General features: G+C 39.1%; 1 long non-coding RNA gene across 4 annotated transcripts in view; it reads left to right on the top strand.

The window, feature by feature from the left end:
- The window catches only part of LOC309658604, a 254,073-nt gene that overhangs the window by 143,968 nt on the left and 92,839 nt on the right, over positions 1 to 17,266 (top strand). The gene's annotated exons all lie outside the window — the stretch shown is intronic.

The following is a 17,266-nucleotide window of genomic DNA, read 5'->3' as shown; positions in this document are numbered from 1 at the left end:
GTAATAACTATTCTTACGATGATATTTTAGGAAGAAAAGGCAGATTTTCGACTCACTAAATATCTATGAGTGTACTTGATATTAAAGGCATTCAAGAGAGGATTTTTCATCTGTTTATTTTTGCCACTGATGTTGCACAATCCTTTTTTTTTTTCTTTAAGCTTTCTTAGTTTTCTTCTTTGAGTTTTATAGATTTAGGTTTTATGTCTATGATCCATTTTTAAAATATATTTTTTTATTGTGGTAAAATGTATATAACACAATCTTTCACCTTGTTAAATCTGAAGTGTGTGGACAGCCCTAAATGAAGAAGATGGGTTATAAATGTATCCACATCTGTCCAGACCTGAATTGATTTTTTTTGCCAGTTTGAACTATGATCACTTTATGCCACTTGTGCTCTGTGGCTCCAAAGCACTGTCTACAGAGTGTCCCAGGAGGCAAGATCCCATGGAGAGTTGGTGCATAGTTTCTGGAGCCAACTGGGCTGTGTCTTCTTCCAGGCTCTGCACTAGCTGCTGTTTGACCTTGGGAAATTTCACTGACCTGCTCTCTCTCTCTGTATCAGATTTCTCACCTGTAAAATGGGGATAATGACAGAATCTAGCTCATAGTATTGTTAGAAGAATTATTTAACTTATTGGATACAACACATGTGATGCACTTACAAAAGCATCTGGTACATGGAAAAGACTATATCATCAACCATTCTCCTTCTAGGATCCTTGTGAGGAAGCAGTCTCTGAGAGCAACGTATGCTTCAGGGGCTGTTTTGTTTGCTATAGTGGAAGCTTCTTCAATCACATGTTTATTATTTTATTTTTCAACCTTTTTTTTTTTTAACATCTTTATTGGAGTATAATTGCTTTGCAATGGTGTGTTAGTTTCTGCTTTATAACAAAGTGAATCAGTTATACATATACATATGTCCCCATATCTCTTCCCTCTTGCATCTCCTTCCCTCCCACCCTCCCTATACCACCCCTCTAGGTGGTCACAAAGCACCGAGCTGATCTCCCTGTGCTATGCGGCTGCTTCCCACTAGCTATCTATTTTACATTTGGTAGTGTATATATGTCCATGCCACTCTCTCACTTTGTCCCAGCTTACCCTGCCCCCTCCCCGAATCCTCAAGTCCATTCTCTAGTAGGTCTGCATCTTTATTCCCATCTTGCCCCTAGGTTCTTCATGACCATTTTTTTTTTTTTTTTTAGATTCCATATATATGTGTTAGCATACAGTATTTGTTTTTCTCTTTCTTTTTTTTTTTTAACATCTTTATTGGAGTATAATTGCTTTACAGTGGTGTGTTAGTTTCTGCTTTATAACAAAATAAATCAGTTATACATATGTTCCCATATCTCTTCCCTCTTGCATCTCCGTCCCTCCCACCCTCCCTATCCCACCCCTCTAGGTGGTCACAAAGCACAGAGCTGATCTCCCTGTGCTATGCGGTTGCTTCCCACTAGCTATCTATTTTACGTTTGGTAGTGTATATATGTCCATGCCATTCTCTCACTTTGTCACAGCTTACCCTTCCCCCTCCCCATATCCTCAAGTCCATTCTCTAGTAGGTCTGTGTCTTTATTCCCATCTTGCCACTAGGTTCTTCGTGACCTTTTTTGACTTACTTCACTCTGTATGACAGTCTCTAGGTCCATCCACCTCACTACAAATAACTGAGTTTCGTTCCTTTTTATGGCTGAGTAATATTCCATTGTATATATGTACCACATCTTTATCCATTCATCTGTTGATGGACATTTAGGTTGCTTCCATGTCCTGGCTATTGTAAATAGAGCTGCAGTGAACATTTTGGTACATGACTCTTTTTGAATTATGGTTTTCTCAGGGTATATGCCCAGTAGTGGGATTGCTGGGTCGTATGGTAGTTCTATTTTTAGTTTTTTGAGGAACCTCCATACTGTTCTCCATAGTGGCTGTATCAATTTACATTCCCACCAACAGTGCAAGAGGGTTCCGTTTTCTCCACACCCTCTCCAGCATTTATTGTTTGTAGATTTTTTGATGATAGCCATTCTGACCGGTGTGAGATGATATCTCATTGTAGTTTTGATTTGCATTTCTCTAATGATTAATGATGTTGAGCATTCTTTCACGTGTCTGTTGGCAATCTGTATATCTTCTTTGGAGAAATGTCTATTTAGGTCTTCTGCCCATTTTTGGATTGGGTTATTTGTTTTTTTAATGTTGACCTGCATGAGCTGCTTGTAAATTTTGGAGATTAATCCTTTGTCAATTGCTTCATTTGCAAATATCTTCTCCCATTCTGAGGGTTGTCTTTTTGTCTTGTTTATGGTTTCCTTTGCTGTGCAAAAGCTTTGAAGTTTCATTAGGTCCCATTTGTTTATTTTTGTTTTTGTTTCCATTTCTCTAGGAGGTGGATCAAAAAGGACCGTGCTGTGATTTATGTCATAGAGTGTTCTGCCTATGTTTTCCTCTAAGAGTTTTATAGTGTCTGGCCTGACATTTAGGTCTTTAATCCATTTTGTGTTTATTTTTGTGTATGGTGTTAGGGAGTGTTCTAATTTCATTCTTTTACATGTAGCTGTCCAGTTTTCCCAGCACCACTTATTGAAGAGGCTGTCTTTTCTCCACTGTATATTCTTGCCTCCTTTATCAAAGATAAGGTGGCCATATGTGCGTGGGTTTATCTCTGGGCTTTCTATCCTGTTCCATGGATCTATATTTCTGTTTCTGTGCCAGTACCATACTGTCTTGATTACTGTAGCTTTGTAGTATAGTCTGAAGTCAAGGAGCCTGATTCCTCCAGCTCCGTTTTTCTTTCTCAAGATTGCTTTGGCTATTCGGGGTCTTTTGTGTTTCCATACAAATTGTGAAATTTTTTGTTCTAGTTCTGTGAAAAATGCCAGTGGTAGTTTGATGGGGATTGCATTGAATCTGTAGATTGCTTTGGGTAGTAGAGTCATTTTCACAATGTTGATTCTTCCAATCCCAGGACATGGTATATCTCTCCATCTATTTGTATGATCTTTAATTTCTTTCATCAATGTCTTATAATTTTCTGCATGCAGGTCTTTTGTCTCCTTAGGTAGGTTTATTCCTAGGTATTATATTCTTTTAGTTGCAGTGGTAAATGGGAGTGTTTTCTTAATTTCACTTTCAGATCTTTCATCATTCGTGTATAGGAATGCAAGAGATTTCTGTGCATTAATTTTGTATCCTGCTACTGTACCAAATTCATTGATTAGCTCTAGTAATTTTCTGGTAACGTCTTTAGGATTCTCTTTGTATAGTATCATGTCATCTGCAAACAGTGACAGTTTTACTTCTTCTTTTCTGATTTGGATTCCTTTTATTTCTTTTTCTTCTCTGATTGCTGTGGCTAAAACTTCCAAAACTATGTTGAATAATAGTGGTGAGAGTGGGCAAACTTATCTTGTTCCTGATCTTAGTGGAAATGGTTTCAGTTTTTCACCATTGAGGACGATGTTGGCTGTGGGTTTGTCATATATGGCCTTTATTATGTTGAGGAAAGTTCGCTCTATGCCTACTTTCTGGAGGGTTTTTATCATAAATGGGTGTTGAATTTTGTTGAAAGCTTTCTCTGCATCTATTGAGATGATCATATGGTTTTTCTCTGTTTTTCAACCATTTGTTGAGTGCCTATTATGTTCCAGACACACTGCTTGGTGCTCAGGATATAAGGGAGACCAAAATCAGACATGCCCCTGCTTTCATGGAATCCTCAGCATAATGGGAGAGATGGTCACAAATCAACTAATTATACAAATTACAACTTGATAAGTGCTAGGAAAGACAGGCTACATGGCTCTTTGTTACATTTGTATATGCAGAGTTTAACCCTGAGAGAGCAAAACTGTGTGTTTCTTTTTTTAAAATTTATTTTTATTGAAGTATAGTTGCTTTACAATGTTGTGTTAATTTCTGCTGTACAGCAAAGTGATTCAATTATAATTCAATTATACATATACATTTTTTTCATATTCTTTCCCATTATGGTTTATCACAGGATATGAATATATTTCCCTGTGCTATGCAGTAGGACCTTGTTGTTTATCCATTCTCTGTATAATAGTTTACATCTGCTAATCTCAAACTCCCAATTCATCCCTCCCCCTCCCCCCACCCCCTTGGCAACCACAAGCCTGTTCTCCATGTCTGTGAGTCTGTGTGTGTTTCTTGAATAATCCAAGAAGAGCTCTGATGCAAAAGAAGGGAAGGGCTGTTCTGTGCAGAAACTGAGAACATCCTGAGAAACTAATTAAAACCTTCCCTTTTGATTACACCCTGGAGGATGGGAATAGCTTCCTCTCTCGCCTTTCCTTGACACAACTTGCTCAGGAGGAATGCAAAGGATGGGTGGGATCTTTCCCAACATGAGAGTGAAAGGAAGCAACATACCAAAGAGATGACGGAGTAAGAGGCACTGCAGCTGCTGATTCCACCTCCACCCTGTGGGACAGCCACTTTGCAATATTTCAAAGGCGAAGGCAACTTACAGGAAAGAAAAAAAATGCATTTAACAAGTTCCTTGTCTGGAGGTCTGGATAGGGGTGGAGCACATTTTAAAGCTGCATTTATGGCAGAAATATATACAGCTTTACAGACATCTGTGCCTGGGGTTCCCAGAGCCCAAGTGTGCATCTATACATGAAGCACACTCAGTTTTTCAGGGCATTTGTGAAGAAACTTGAATATTGAAGTCATTTGAGTAGAACACTGGTTCATTTCTTGTGTACTCCTAATGCCAATTTCACCAGAAAGCAATAGCTGGGAATTACATCCAGAATTCCCTCTGCCATTCTTTATTACCAATGCTCAAAAAGGTGGTGTCCTTCTGAACTTAATTGTTAACCTCAGAAAAATACATTCTCTTTTAGTATATTGTAGCACATGAGGAAAAATTGGGTTTAAATATGAGCAAGGACATGGTATTATATACCAATGGCCAAGAAACAAAATGTATTTTTCCCCCATTTGACCTGTGTGTGTGTGTGTGTGTGTGTGTGTGTGTGTGTGTGTGTGTGTATGTATGTGTGTGTGTATGTATGTATGTGTCTCTCCATTATCTCTCTAACTTCATCTTGTTCACTTTCTCTTCCTTCAAGCTGTTACATTTCATGTGGTTGGTTGATGGCTCTGCATTCAGCATGTAAAACAATTAAGTGATTATTTCCTGAGCATCTACTTGGAGTTAGACAGGAACGTCTTTGAACTCATGAAGATCATAGTCTACAAGTAAAGGCAGATGTGAAACACATAATTAAAAGTAAGATGAGTGTCAAGAAAAGAGATATATAGAATACTCTGGAATCATATAGCAATAGTAATAGTAATAAAAACTAAGATCAAGTCAGTGCTTACTCTGTACCCAGGCGCTGTTGTAAGTGTAGGTACTATTAACTTTAATTCCCATATCCCACCTCTATTATCACTATTTCCATTTTATAGATGAGGAAACTAGAGCCAAGAGGGATTAATCGCTTATGTACTTTTCAAAGGTTGCCCAGAAAGAAAGGGGTGGACTGAGATTTGAACCCATGTAGTTTGACTCCTGTGTTCTCTGCCCAAGTACACGTTCCTAAGGAAGAGAATTGACCCTAGTCCTCTTTGAGGAAGTGTACTGAAGTTTGGAAACGTTTTAATGATTTGTTGCTGTTGTTGTTTGTTTGTTTATTAGAGTACCCCTTTAATAAAATAAATGAGGGCAAGTATTTTTCTCTGTAAGCATTAAGATAGATTGGAAATAAAAATAAAATGCCCCTAGATGTAATATAGTAGGATCCTCAGGGGCAGGGGGCCAGATATTAGGAAAGAATAGTGAAATTTAAGTAAACTGCAGAGTTTAGTAGTGGTCATGTACTAATGTTGGTTTCAATGTTGGTGACAAACGTACCATAGTAACGTAAGACAGTGACAGTAGGGTAAAATGGGTGAGGGATATATGGGGACTCTGTACTATCTTTGCAACTTCTCTCTAAATCTGAAAATATTCTGAAATAAAAAGTTTACTTAATGAAAAAGTAAAATAAAATGCCCATCAGTCTGGCCAACCCCCAGCAAGCCTTTATTAGCTGCAAACTGACCAGTTCTCTAGGAGAGACGTGGCTTCTCTCTGGTGTCCTTCCTGTACTGCGTAGGCAAGGCGGCATCTTCAGCATCGCACAGGGCATCTGTGCCCACGTGTTTCCAGGCCTCTTTCTGGCCAGGCCAGGCGTTGTCTTCATTCGGGCCGTGCCATCCTCTGTAGCCCGGGCATCTTTGTGCTCACCATCACCTCCTTGCCCTTTTCCTTCCTGGCCGTTTGTGTCTTCTATTCCTTGCCCTGATTCCATCCAACGAAATGGTACCTTAACTTTGTTCTGTTAGGTCTTCATGTAGCATGTTCTAAATCAAGTACTGATGTCTGGGGCATCCAGTTGGGTCGGGTTCACATTCCCATTTGTGGAGGCTGGCAGTCCGAAGCCTGGGGGACCAGACAGTGGATGACTCCTGTGGAAGGTGGGCCCACTGAGGAGGCTTGTCTGCCCTACCCGTGCAGCACCCGTTGTTTTTTGATCTTTTATTATTGTCACATGGAGTTTGACAACTTCCCACCTCTGCCATACTGCAAACAGCCAGCTAGATAAGGAATCAATACAATGAGCTTCAGTTCAGGAATGTGTAAAAGAGTGAGAACAATTTTGAGTTAAGTGATACGAGAAATCTTCATAAAGTCCCAATGATTCTGCCACCTGAATATTTCTCAAATGTATCTCCTCCTGTATCAATCAGAGTCCAACCACAGGAAAAACCTCTCCAGATATTTTAAAAGAGAGTTTTTATACAACAAATCAGTTATACAGATGGTGGAAGAGATGAGAAGCCAAATAGGAGACAAAGCAGCAACTCAGATGTTAACCACAGCAGGAAGCCACAATCAACCCTGGGCTGGAGGGACAAAAGGAGGAAGTGGGGTTCCCAGAGCCCAGGGCGGGATCCTTGGGCAGAAGCCAGAATTAGGGCCTGTGCACGTGCCAAGGAGGAGATGCAGCAGCTGCTGGAGGTGTCACCTGAGACCCACAGCGGGAGGGTGAAATACACTGGATTTTCCTTTCCTCCTGCTTCCCCATCTCCTGACAGTAACTACCAGGGGCCCAAGCTAATGGGAAAGCAGCCGACATGGAAGGCTAGTAAGCGCAGCCCAGAGACGTTAACCCTCCTTCTGCACAGCACAGGGACACTGCCACTGCCTAGGCTGAGGCCTCCACTCTCTCTTCCTTGTACCATTACAGAATCCTCATAATCATTCTCTTGACTCAGCAACTGCAGTTTCCCTCCGTTTCATCCTCTATATGTCAGATAGTGATGTTGCTAAAATACAAATATGTACGTTAAGCTCCTGTTTAAACCCTTAGCTGACTCCCTGCTGACTACAGGCTCAGCCCAAGCTTCTTAGCAAGGTAAACAGGGCCTCGCTCCTGCCCGCCTCTCCAGCCTCATCTTCCACAGCTCCCAGCATGGCACAGCCTCAGTGCACTGAAGACTCCAGGGGACGCAGGGTGGTGTGGGCTACTTAAGAGTTTGCTTTGTGGATCTCAGAAGAGGCTCCCTGGCCCAGGTGTCAAGGTTGTCATGGGGGGGATGGCGGGAACGGCAGTCATAGATGGCACTCTCAAGAGGCTTCTAGGGCCACCATGAGGGCTCCTGGAGAATAGGAGAGGGCTTGTAGAGGGAGCGTGTGAGAGCACGTAAGACTCTCTATAGATGCTCCTGGGAGACAGATGGGAGGAGAAATGGAAGGGCCTTGAAGAGATATCAGCTAATGGGGGCATGAGTCAGTGAGATTTAAGTGCTTAATAATGAAATCCATCAAGTTGGTTAAGTTTGAGGAAACTGAGATTATGTTTGAACGAGAATAGAGTTCAATGTCCAAATATGCTTCTCAGAGCATTGTTACTAAAATTATTCCATAAGTTCAAAGATCTCTAGCAGAATGAATGAATATGAGGGACTCACTTCTGATAGGCACTAGAAGCTATTTATCTGCAATGGGGCCTTGATTAAAATGAAGAAGGAAATTAACATACATGAGCCTCTTAGAGAATAATCAAGTTTTAGAAGATATGGTGAGGACAAGTAGAAGGTAGAAAGCATGAGTCTGGGACATCTGACAAAGTTTCAATGAAGTTTCCATACCTTCTAGATTTTTAGAAATATCTTGTCACACCATACATATATATCAGTCTTCTTTGTATTCCCCTATAGTCTTACTGTAATGTGAACCTCCCTTATTGTGAAGTTAAAAGGTAACACTACTCTTCAACGTCAAAAGAAACCAGACATTTATTTAGCTAACATAAATGTGCCAAGCATTGAGCTGGACAGATTACATAACGTATTTCATTTTGTTATAAATTTTTGTGTGACAGATGAGGGAAATGAGACTCAGAGAGGTTAAATGACTTGCCCAAGGTTATGTCACGAGTAGAGGCATTGGTATTTAAGCCTAGGTCTCCTTCTACTACCCCACATTTTTTATCTGTTAGTAAGCAACCCTCATGATGGAGTGCAAGTAAGAATAACTTAGTATTGAATTCAGTTTTCTCACCAAGAACATGAAAATAACATTTGGGTTTATTTCCAAATAAGATCCCTAAAATCCTATGTGCAGATTTCTGAAAAATATGGAATTCATTTGGAAGGTTTATTTTCCCATCGAATTATAAAGACCACCCTACATCTCTCAAAATCCAGGCATTATGATGGCATCCTTGATACGTCCAGCCTTTGGACTAATATATTTATTACCTTATCATTTTGAGTTTTCAGTATGAAACACTGATTAATATCGTTGTTGCATGTTGGGAGAAATCCTTGGAAAGCAGATTCTGAGAGGGAGGTAAGTGTTTAGGGCATCCGTTAGGTAGTGATCTTGGGAATCAGCCCTGCGAAAGAGAGGGCAAAGAAGCAGAATTCACCACAGCATTCACCACAGTGAAAAATGTAATTCTTAATAAATCTGTGTGTATACAATAAATGTATATATGTGCTGATATACAACGCATGGTAAAATATCTAAATATATATAATATAGAAACAAATGCTTTTTTTTTCCTAGTAATTTTTTTTTATATACAGCAGGTTCTTATTAGTTATCCATTTTATACATATTAGTGTATACATGTCAACCCAATCTCCCCATGCATCCCACCACCACCACCCCCAACCCCCTGCCGCTTTCCCTGCTGGGTGTCCATACGTTTGTTCTCTACATCTGTGTCTCAATTTCTGCCCTGCAAACTGGTTCATCTGTACCATTTTTCTAGGTTCCACATATATGCATTAATATACGATATTTGTTTTTCTCTTTCTGACTTACTTCACTCTGTGTGACAGTCTCTAGATTCATCCACATCTCTACAAATGACCCAATTTGTTCCATTTTATGGCTGAGTAATATTCCATTATATATATGTACCACTTCTTCTTTATTCATTCCTCTGTTGATGGGCATTTAGGTTGCTTCCATGACCTGGCTATTGTAAATAGTGCTGCAGTGAACATTGGGGTGCATGTGTCTTTTTGAATTATGGTTTTCTCTGGGTATAAGCCCAGTAGTGGGATTGCTGGGTCATATGGTAATTCTATTTTTAGTTTTTTAAGGAACCTCCATACTGTTCTCCATAGTGGCTGTATCAATTTACATTCCCACCAACAGTGCAAGAGGGTTCCCTTTTCTCCACACCCTCTCCATCATTTGTTGTTTGTAGATTTTCTGATGATGCCCATTCTAACTGGTGTGAGGTGATACCTCATTGTAGTTTTGATTTGCATTTCTCTAATAATTAGTGATGTTGAACATCTTTTCATGTGCTTCTTGGCCATCTGTATGTCTTCTTTGGAGAGATGTCTATTTAGGTCTTCTGCCCATTTTTGGATTGGGTTATTTGAAACAAATGTTTATATAATTATAAAATATATATTTATTGTATAGACAAATGGTAAAGGCAATAACTATGTGGATCAGGATGAAAGCTGGACTTAAAAGAATTAATAACTTGGGCAATGTAGTGCCTACAGATGAAAGTGTGGAGTCCAAGAGAGAGCAGAGGCTCAGGACTTCTAGAAGCTCTCACGCTTCTTACCACCGTAGGCTGTATTGTTGCTGTGCCAGTGATAAGAATGCACTGGTCTGTTGAGTGATAGTGTCCTATGTACACAGAATGGTATTAGGCTTATTGTCTTTGTTTTTACATGTTTGCTGATTCTAAAGACTAATACATTATGAGTGGAAACAGAAAAAAAAATAAAACCAACATGTGGTAAAAACTTTTTGTAAAAAAAATGAACATTAATTCCTCAGAAATTGCAATGGCCCTGCCTCTGTTTACTTAGTCAGCTTCTTCCTATTTTAGCCATTCCCATCTGAGAAGGCAGATGTCTAACCACAGACAGTAAATCCCCATACATCCAAGGGGAAAGAAGGAGAGGCTAATGTAGCTGTCCCTTTTAGTGCACAGATGGTGCACAGATGCTTACAAGACTCTGCCAGGCTATCTCTTCCTTCCGCCCATCCCTGCTTCTGACTCAACAGTCTAAATCCAGAGAACTAAGGCTCTCTGTGGCTCCTTGAAGCACAGGCCCTGATAGTTGGTGCCCAAAGGGTACGGGTAACATGCTCACAATGATTGAAAGGACAAGTGCCTTCAGTTTGTTCAGGTGGAGCTGCAGTGTGGAGTGCATGCCTAGCATGAGCTTAGCTGCGCTTTGAGTTAAGAAACACTGCTGCCTGAGGCAATCTAGAAAACGCTGGCCCTCCTAAAATGACAGTCCCGTTCATTGTTGACATTTTCCTTCCGTTAGTCCTTTCCTGTCCTTTTGGACAATGAGTTAAGTCTGATTTAGCTATTATCTATATCAGCAAGTCTTAATCACGCCCCAAAGATGTGGATGAGCCATATATGTTCTTTCTTTAAAAAATTATTTTATCTCTCCATTCATTCATTCATTTGCTCATTCATTTATAGTTCAATAACTGTTTTGTGGTTCGATAGTGCAGGTATTTGCTCTAAGGCTGAAATGCAGAACTGGTATGCACAGAGACTATTGTTTGAAAATACAGAGATGGATATTTAGAGTGATAGAATTCCAGTTAGTCTGATTACCGTCGTAATGAAATAGCAGGCAGTTGGCTTTCCTTCTGTTTATTTTCTTCTGAACTTTCTCTAAATAATGTCACATAATTCAGAAGCCTGACTCTTTCTTGCTTCTTCTTTTTATCGTCTGTAAAGGCATCACTCAGGAGGGTGCCCTAATTCATTTTCTTTCCATGTGTTTTAACCTTTGTTAAACCTCATATCATCTTGCTCTAATTCCTTTACATAGAATTGTGATTTTATTCCATTTTTCTTGTTTTTATCATTGCTACATACAGGGGGCAAATTTTATCTGGACCCCCAATATTTCATCAGGGCGTCTGGTTTTCTAGCAGCTTACTTATGAGTGTCAGTGGATTAGATTCCCTTGCTGGTTTGTTTTGTTTTGTGGCCATGGGCAAGTCAAACTCCATTAACCTCAGCTTCTCCATTTGCAAAATGGGATAATAATACTTACCTTCCACACACCTTGGGTGTTGTGAGAATGAAGAAGATAATGTTTGCAAAGTGCTTTGTAAAAACATGGAGCCTTTCATCTAAGGAAGGAGCTCAGAGTATTATTATTTTTGTTGTTACTGTTGGTCATGTTCCCACATGGCTTTATTTTGATGGTGTTCTTAACTGCAATAGAGTTGAATCACAGCGATGAGAGATGGTGAAGACATAGCAGGTCATCTGGTTCAAACATATTATAGAATTCTTCCCCTGCAACATGCTCTTGTACTTTAGTCTTGCTATTTTTAAGTCCCAAAGCATCAAACATTACAGGGTCCATTTCTTCCTGCTTGACATCAGAACTCTTCTGAAGAACAGTTTCAATAGCAAGTTTTGATCTAAGTATTTTCTTAATGACTCAATTGGAAAAACTTTGAGTCTCTGCCAGGAAGATATTTTTGCCCAATGTGAGGGTTACAATTATTTTCAGGACCCTTTACTACTTTCCTGGGGGAATGGAGTCACAATCCATTAGCTTTCCTTCTGATGATGTTCTTTACAATGTTTACTCCAAATGTTCAATTTAGAAATTTACTAACCATTGGTCCATGGAGGAGACCAAACCTTGTTCAGAGATATCTCATTTCAAACACAGTTAAACTGCTTTAAATTCAATCTCAGAAGACCAAAACTATGTGCTAACTTCAACCTTGTAAGCTGCATGTATTTTGCTTTCGGCAGGTATATAATCTATCACTGAAGATAGAGAGATTCTAACATCTGATATTACATAAATATTTGTTGAATAAGTAGATCGTTCATATTATATATATAATTCATTGTTATTTAATTCAGTAGGATAGTAATAGTCCTTTTGGTCTTTTTAGATTTATATATATATTAATATATTATAAAAATATATTAATGTATTATACGTGTATATTATATATTTACATATATAGTGTGTATATATACATATATATAGTCATGAATAAATTATTTGGAAATATCACCACTTACAACATAAATACAACTGGTATCCTGACAAAGGGACCATCTAGAATGATATACAGACTTCCAAAAGATGTGGAGCATTTACTATTTAGGAGTTGAAATACATTGGTAAGCCAAACATACTTCTCTTGTAATGCTGATTACTTCAGCCAGTGAGAATTAGTTTTGAAGATACAATGATTCTGTTTTCCCCTTGGCAATTGGTTTTCCATCCTTTTGCTATAGAGAGTAAGGTCTGAGGTTAAATCAATACCCCGAGTAATTCTTTCCTTTTCTTCTGCTTATGGTAGTTTAATTAATTACTCTCCATTAAACTGATCCCTTGATTAAAACTAAGCTTTTATTTTACGTGCTAATGATTATTGTTTTGAATGCAGTTGTGGTGCCCAATCAGAATCAGGTTTTAGGTTTAAGTGGAAGGATTTTATTTTTCATTAATTCCTGGTGAATCCTCAATCCAAGGATTTGAGCAATAATTAGGCTTTCTTAATAAAGAAAGAAGGATATGACTTTTAAGAGAGAACTCCATTCTAATTTCAAGCAGACAAAAAACTAAAATACATCTTTGAAAAATCTACAAAACTAATGAGACACTGTCTTGTGAGATACTTTGGAAAACTAAGGAGCATAACTTCACCAAAAACTGCTCAAGTTATTACCTGTTGAATTTGGATCAGAAAGCTTGTGACATTTGACATATTTTTATGTGGTATATTTCCAGAGAGTGGAATCATTGGTGGTCAACTTTTGGGATGCTTTGCTCTTTAACCTCTTTGCCTTTAACATGGTAGTAACTGGGTAGTGAGATAGGAGGTGGTGATTAGCTTGCTGAGTCAGTGGGAAGGAGCCCTGTAATACTGAATAATTATTTCTTTGATGTGTGTGTGGTTAACATGCTTAAGATTCTTAACACAGGACCAGCTGGGTGCCAGATCTAGGAAGAGGAATTAAAATCAATTTTATATGCCGTGTAGAACATGAAATAGCAAATCTCAGAGTCCAGACTTTGCCATTCTTTGTTTTCAACTTTTTGTTTTTTTTAAACTTTACACCAATCAGTTTAAGCATTTAATTTGTAAATTCCTGGCCCAGGCATATCAAAATATCATTATAAGTCTGTGAATCACCTTACCTACCATGATCTTTGTTCCAGGTAACAGTGGAACAAAAATCTGGACAAAAATATAAAGGCACAATGACACTACTGCTTTGGAACAAAAACATATCTTTCTTAGTGTTCTTGAACCTATAACACTAATGTGTCATTAATAGATTTAGTTTAGTGGATACCAAGTATTCTCTGACATTAGTCTCATCATGCTTTCATTTCCATAAGAGATATTCCAGTTAGGTCAAGCCCAGGGGTTAACTAAGGAGAATATAGAACCCAAAGTTGAAAATCATTAATTTTGTTCCTCTCTATAATCACCAATTTATTACCATGAGCTTTGGTGCAATAGAAAATTATTACGTCTTTATAGATCTCAGTCATTTAAAATGGGAAGAATTTTGTTTGAGCCTTTGAGGTTCTAACACTGCATCTCTTTCCTGTCCTTAGCTGCCTTCTTCCAGGTCGGCCGCCTCTGATGCCCAAGAGAACAGCAACAAGATAGGATTTGGAGAAACCATGAGGGCCCCTGTTTTCTGAGCCTCATTTCCGGTTGTGGCAGCAAGATAGATAAGAGGAAGTATGAGTTGCAGTGAGATGCGGTGGGAAAGAAAGAATTCATACCATCAGGTGAAAATTACAAAATAATTGAATGATAACAGCTTGCAGGAAGTGTCACCATCACATGGGTTTTTTGACTCTCATATAATTGGCTAGGAGTCAAATTCAAGTTAAGGCATATTTTTTCCATCTCTACCACTTCACACTATAGATTTTGTTTTTTTATAAAAATAACCACTCTTTTTCCCAAAGACAGCTGAATGGTATTTCTTTGCCCCTCACGGGGACTTAGCATTGTTTGCAATGGCTGTGGGCAGCTGACTTGCATGAAAGGCAGGTTTCCACATTATATCCTCCTTGGCACGAACTCAGCACGTGGGTAGATGAACAGCAGCCCTTGTTCCCAGGCAGAGCTCATTCTCCTGACTTGACTAATATTTACCTAAACTGCTCTCTACCTCTTCCTCCTCTCTGAGATTTGTTTTTCTTGTTTTCCCAACCTGGATGCTTTCACCTACAACTCAACTTCCTTAGAACTGCTCTTGGCTCACCTTGTTCAGTTTTCATTTCCACGATTATTATATTTCTTAACTTAAGTGCTTCCCTTTGTTCTATAACATGACATTCAACACTGCTCTCCTGCTCTCTGCCAGGATGCCCTTTGCTATTGGTGTGCTTCCCACCTACATAGGTATGTAACAAGCTTCTGTAGCTAAGCTCCTGGCTTTTGATATTTCCCTAACATGTGTAGTTCAGCCTTATTTGATTTATCGCCAATATATCAACTCCCCCATGACTTCACCTTTCCATTTGCTTCTATGGATGTGAATGTCCTTCAGGAGAAACTGACTTTATTCCCAATAAAGAAACAATATCTGAAGACTTTTTAAAAATGACCTTAGAACATCTCACAAACATTACCACTTTCATCTTTTATATTATTTCTATTGAAAAACATAGTTGGAAAGCAAGCATTCAATTTTGAGATGGAAAATTATAGTAAAGGCCCATTGCTTACATCCAGTGATTATATAGAAATATATAATCCTGAGAGCTGGCTTAAATATTTTTTAAAAACAAGGGGTAATATGCCCTTCTATTCTGCACTTTTCTATCTTTTGGAAGAACCATTCCTATAGCATGATCACATCATTTGGATTTATTTCAATAGTACATAAACAATACTTAATACGTGCAAGGCACTCTAATTAAGATACAGAATACATGGTCCTTGTCCTTGAGGAAGTGCGGAGAGAGCCATGAACAGGAAGTCTATAGTAAGTGCTATGATGGAAGAAAAGCAAGTGTCCTGAGTCACAGACACACAAGAGGCTTAATCAGACTGGTTGGTGTGGAGTACATCACGGAAGAAGCAGCACCGGACTGGAGCCCCACAGAATGGGGATACGCAGTAATAGGATCACTGCCTCCAGAGATAAAAACACTTGGAGCCATATTCTCTCCATCCCTCACCCAACATTTCAGTGTCCCTTTTCAGTATAAATATAACTTCCAAAGATCCCATCTTATAAATCATGAATATGCCTTTTCTAGGAGCCATCTGAGTATGGATAGCTCTGTGCATTTATAATATAAAGTAAACAAGATTTCAGGCCTCAAAGAAATGAGTTTAAAGATGATAATAACAAAATGATAGAAATTCTGGTAGTCTGGAAATTGCAACTGGAAATAAATGAAAACCAGAGAATTTAGGAAGTCATTTTCTGGGTTTTGAAGTTGTGGGAGCTTCACTGAGAAGTATATTGTGAAAATTCCTCACGATGCTTGTTTCTCAATCTTGTGATTAGCCTCCTGAGACAGTCACATGGGCTGATTTCCTCTAAATCAGTATTAGAGAAGCATTTCAGGCAGACCACCTTGAGGTGATAATTGCCTTTCTCAGGAGACACTCACATGTGCTAGGTCCTCTGGGAGGAAATGAATGAATTGCCCATTGTGCATTAAATCTCAGACAAGAAATTTTAAAGGTGAATTTCCAAAGCATTAAGGCTCAGAGTAATCACCGGAGCTGGACAGCTAGCCTTGGGGGGCCCGCCCTTCCTAGAATCAGCAAACTCTTCCCTTGTAGAAAATTACATAAACATTTGAAGGTTTCCTTCTGTCCTCAGAATTCTACTTGTCTGCCAAGATTATGGTCATTTGAGCTGGAAATTTGGCCAGTTACAATCTCTATTAAGACATTGGTGGCTGCACTCTTTCCTGTGTTTGCTTATTCATGATCCTGTGATTCTCTGGGTCTTTGGGGTCTTTGGGGTCAAGAGCTGCCTCTGAGAGCTGTCAGCATGGAGAAAAGGATATGCCTATGTCTTTTCTATCTAAATGGCAGGGTTGCTCTGGAGTTGACCCAGGGTAGCCTCCCTGAGCCTCTCCTCCATCTCAAGTAAAAGCTTTATGTAGATCTTGGTTGAGCAGAAACCCAGAAACCATTATAGGGCATCTTTCTTCATGTCAACCAATAAATAGGTCTGCACCATATACAGGGTTGGTCACATGGCCAGTTCTTCTCTTTCCTGCTATCCCACGTGCCACTCCTCATCCCTTACATCTTGACAGAACTTCTAGTGGAGAGGAATACAAAGCTTGGACAGCTTCACTCCCTCCTCACTTCCATTAAAGAGCTATTCTTGGCTCCTTAACACCCTACTGTCATATTGCTTTCAGAAATAAAAAGTATTTTCTTTCTCCAGTAGGCAAATGACTCAGAATTTGTTATTTCTCTCTACAGTCATTCTCATCTGTTGCAGGTTAGGGTACATTGAGAAACTCTGAGATGGAGTTTATATCCTACAGTAATACAGGGACCCTCATGATTTCTCCAAATCCTATCTTGTTAGGGTACATTGAGAAACTCTGAGATGGATTTCTCCAAATCCTATCTTGTCAGAATGTTTATTATGGAGTGTCCTCGAGACCAACACACCTGGAAGGCTGGGAAAGGGAACAGGATTGGGAAGAAGAAGATGTTAAGCTGAGACACAGACCC

The sequence above is a fragment of the Balaenoptera physalus genome (genome assembly GCF_965194825.1).
Source record: "Balaenoptera physalus genome assembly, chromosome: 3".
Lineage (NCBI taxonomy): Eukaryota > Metazoa > Chordata > Mammalia > Artiodactyla > Balaenopteridae > Balaenoptera > Balaenoptera physalus.
This window is presented reverse-complemented; position numbering and strand designations above follow the sequence as displayed.